This window comes from Heterodontus francisci, chromosome 34 (genome assembly GCF_036365525.1).
Source record: "Heterodontus francisci isolate sHetFra1 chromosome 34, sHetFra1.hap1, whole genome shotgun sequence".
NCBI classification, from domain to species: domain Eukaryota; kingdom Metazoa; phylum Chordata; class Chondrichthyes; order Heterodontiformes; family Heterodontidae; genus Heterodontus; species Heterodontus francisci.
Window position 1 is genome coordinate 41,187,419 of NC_090404.1, and position 4,103 is coordinate 41,191,521.

General features: G+C 45.2%; 1 non-coding gene across 1 annotated transcript; it reads right to left on the minus strand.

The window, feature by feature from the left end:
- Positions 1–2,689: 2,689 nt before the first annotated feature.
- On the minus strand, positions 2,690–2,784 carry trnai-uau (transfer RNA isoleucine (anticodon UAU)). The gene is made up of 2 exons: positions 2,747–2,784; positions 2,690–2,725 (listed from the first exon to the last, which is right to left on the minus strand). It is a non-coding gene; the product is annotated as a tRNA-Ile (tRNA).
- Positions 2,785–4,103: the final 1,319 nt, after the last annotated feature.

A 4,103-nucleotide genomic window follows, 5' to 3' on the forward strand; every position in this document is an offset into this window, starting at 1 on the left:
TTAGCCACAAATCTGTCCTGTTCTTGTCACCACATTTCAGGAACAATAAAGGTAGGGGAGGTCCTTAATGAATCCTTTGCTTCAGTATTCACGAGTGAGAGGGACCTTGTCGTTTGTGAGGACAGCGTGGAACAGGCTGATATGCTCGAACAGGTTGATGTTAAGCAGGAGGATGTGCTGGAAATTTTGAAAGACATGATGATAGATAAGTCCCCGGGGCCATAAGGGATATACCCAAGGTTATTCCGGGAAGCGAGGGAAGAACTTGCCGCGGCTTTTGCGATGATTCAGTTTAGTTCAGAGATACAGCACTGAAACAGGCCCTTCGGCCCATCGAGTCTGTGCCGACCATCAACCACCCATTTATAGTAATCCTACACTAATCCCATATTCCTACCACATCCCCACCTGTCCCTATATTTCCCTATCACCTACCTATACTAGGGGCAACTTATAATGGCCAATTAACCTATCAACCTGCAAGTCTTTGGCATGTGGGAGGAAACCGGAGCACCCGGAGGAAACCCACGCAGACACAGGGAGAACTTTGACGATCTTTGCGTCCTCACTGTCCACTGGAGTGGTACAAGATGATTGGAGGGTGGCAAATGTTATTCCCTTGTTCAAGAAAGGGAATAGGGATAACCCTGGGAATTACAGACCAGTCAGTCTTACGTTGGTGGTGGGCAAATTATTGGAGAGGATTCTGAGAGACAGGATTTATGATTATTTGTAAAAGCATAGTTTGATTAGAGATAATAAGCATGACTTTGTGAGGGGCAGGTCATGCCTCACAAGCCTTATTGAATTCTTTGAGGATGTGACAAAACACATTGATGAAGGAAGAGCAGTGCATGTGGTGTATATAGATTTTAGCACGGCGTTTGATAAGGTTCCCCATGGTAGGCTCATTCAGAAAGTAAGGAGGCATGGGATACAGGGAAATATGGCTGTCTGGATACAGAATTGGCTGGCCCATAGAAGACGGAGTGTGGTAGTAGGTGGAAAGTATTCAGCCTGGAGCTCGGTGACCAGTGGTGTTCCGCAGGGATCTGTTCTGAGACTTCTGCTCTTTGTGATTTTTATAAATGACTTGGATGAGGAAGTGGAAGGTTGGGTTAGTAATTTTGCCGATGACACAAAGGTTGCTGGAGTTGTGGATAGTGTGGAGGGCTGTTGTAGGTTGCAACGGGACATTGACAGGATGCAGAGCTGGGCTGAGAAGTGGCAGATGGAGTTCAACCTGGAAAAGTGTGAAGTGATTCATTTTGGAAGGTCGAATTTGAATGCAGAATACAGGCTTAAAGACAGGATTCTTGGCAGTGTGGAGGAACAGAGGGATCTTGGGGTCCATGTCCATAGATCCCTCAAAGGTGCCACCCAAGTTGATAGGTTTGTTAAGAAGGCATATGGTGTGTTGGCTTTCATTAACAGGGGGATTGAGTTTAAGAGCAGCGATGTTATGCTGCAACTCTATAAAGCCCTGGTTAGACCACGCTTGGAATATTGTGTTCAGTTCTGGTCGCCTCATTATAAGAAGGATGTGGAAGCTTTAGAGAGTTTGCAGAGGAGATTTACCAGGATGCTGCCTGGACTAGAGGGCATGTCTTATGCAGAAAGGTTGAGGGAGCTGGGGCTTTTCTCATTGGAGCGAAGAAGGATGAGAGGTGACTTGATAGAGGTGTATAAGATGATGAGAGGCATAGATAGAGTGGATAGCCAGAGACTTTTTCCCAGGGCAGAAAGGGCTATCACCAGGGGGCATAATTTTAAGGTGACAGGAGGAAGGTTTAGAGGAGATGTCAGAGGTAGGTTCTTTACACGGAGAGTGGTGGGTGCGTGGAATGCACTGCCAGCGGTGGTAGTAGAAGCAGATACATTAGGGACATTTAAGCAACTCTTGGATAGGTACATGGATGATGGTAGAATGAAGGGTTTGGAGGTAGTTTGATCTTAGGGTAGGTTAAAGAGTCGGCACAACATCGTGGGCCGAAGGGCCTGTACTGTGCTGTACTGTTCTATGTTCTTTGATATGAGGGTCCTTGAGAGAGTTCAGAGGAGATTTAGCAGAAGGGTTCCAGGGATGGAGCATTTTAGTTACAAGGTTAGGTTAGCATCCGCAGTATTTTGCTTTTATTTTAGGTTGGCAGAGCTGGGGTTGTTCTCCTTAGAACAAAAGAGATTGAGGGGAGATTTAATAGCAGTGTACCAGATTATGACAGGCTTGGATAAGTTAGACAAGGAAAAATTGTTCCCATTAACAGACTGCACAAGGAGTAGTGACCACAATTTGCCAGTTCTGTGGAAAAAAAGGATGTGGGGGAGTATGAGGAAGCACTGTTTTTATATCTCAAGTGATAATGACCTGGAACTCGCTGCCCACAAGAGTGGTGGAAGCAGAAATTATCAATGCCTTCAGGAGAAATTCTGAGAAAAGCAGACTTGCAGGGCTATGGGCATCGAGCCTGACTGCGTTGCTCTGTGCAGAGATGGCATGGACCGAGTTGTCTCCTTCTCTGCTGGAAATAACTATGAAGTTTTGCAGTGTTCTCACCACACGTGGCTCCTGTTCCTTTGATGTCACATCACAGTTCCATTGTTCCCCTTCTTCTGGCCAGTTCAGACTAATGAATGACTGCTCTCTTCACTGGACAGCTGTTTCTCATTGCACCCCGTTTCTAAAAGTCTATGCTCCAGGTGAGGCTCGAACTCACAACCTCGGCATAGCTCATTAATTGTACTGCTGTATAAGTACCACGCGCTTACCGATTGCGCCACTGGAGCCACATTGCTCCCCTCATAGTATGGCGAATTGTAGGCAAGTTAGCTGAACATCAGTCGTCTAGAAAATGTCCGAATCTATCATGAAGGAAGTATGAACAAGCACTTGGAAAATCATTGTCTGATCAAACAAAGTCAACATGTTTTTACCGAATGGAAATCTTGATTGACAGATTTATTCCAGAATTCTGAGGATGTAACTGAAAGGGCAGGAATGTAGTATAATTGGATTTCCAAAAGGCATTTGGTAAGATTAATACATTAGATAAAGGCTCATGGAATTGAAGTAATATATTAACATGCAAGGAGGACTTAGAGGTAAACAGACAGAAAGCAACGAGGAGGGATAAATGGAGCATTTTCAAGATATCAGACTGCAACTCGTGGATCAGTGCTGGGGCCAAAGCTTTGTCCAATACGGAGAGTGTGGTGGAAGCGGATTCGGTCCTGGGTTGAAGAGAAGATTGGTCCTTATCATCATTGATGCCAGCCTCGAGAGAATTCCATTAAATCCACGTGCTGTCAAGAGACGGGTGAAAGCACTGAATATAGAAAACACGATGGGCCCTGACACAATTCCAACTGTCATACTGAAGACCTGTGCTCTAGAACCAGCTGTGGCCTGAGAGACGCTGTTTCAGTATAATTGCAAAACGCACATCTTCCTGACAATGCGCAATTTGCCCAGCTATGTCCTGTCTACAAAAATCGGGAAAAGTCCAATCCGCCCATTAACGACCCCATCAGTCTACTCACAATCATCAGCAAAGTTGTGGAAGGTATCGTTGACAGTGCTATCAATAAACATTTACTCAGTAACACATCGTTGACCGATGCTCAGTTTGGGTTCCACCAGGGGCACGCAATTCCAGACTTCATTACAACCTTGACCAAACATGGAAAATAGAGCTGTTTTCAAGAGGTGACAGTGACTGAAATTGACATAAAAATAACATTAGACCTAGTATGGGATCAAGGAGCCCGAGCTAAACTGGAGGCAATGGGAAAGAGGGGGAAAATGCTCCACGAGATGACGTCTTACCTAACACAAAGGTATATCCCAGGGGGAGTGTTTGCTCGAGTGGTTGGGGGGGATTGAACTAAAATGGCAGGGGGATTGGAAACTTTGCAAGGAGTCAGAGGAAGGGGGAATCAAGGACAAGAACAAAAGACATTAAGGGGAATAAGAAAAGTGATAGGCAGAGAAATCAAGGGCCTGAATCAAACAGGGCCACAGTGAAAAATAGTGGGAAGGAGACAAGCAACGTAAAAAAGACAAGCCTTAAGGCTTTGTGACTTAACGTGTGGAGTATTAACAATCT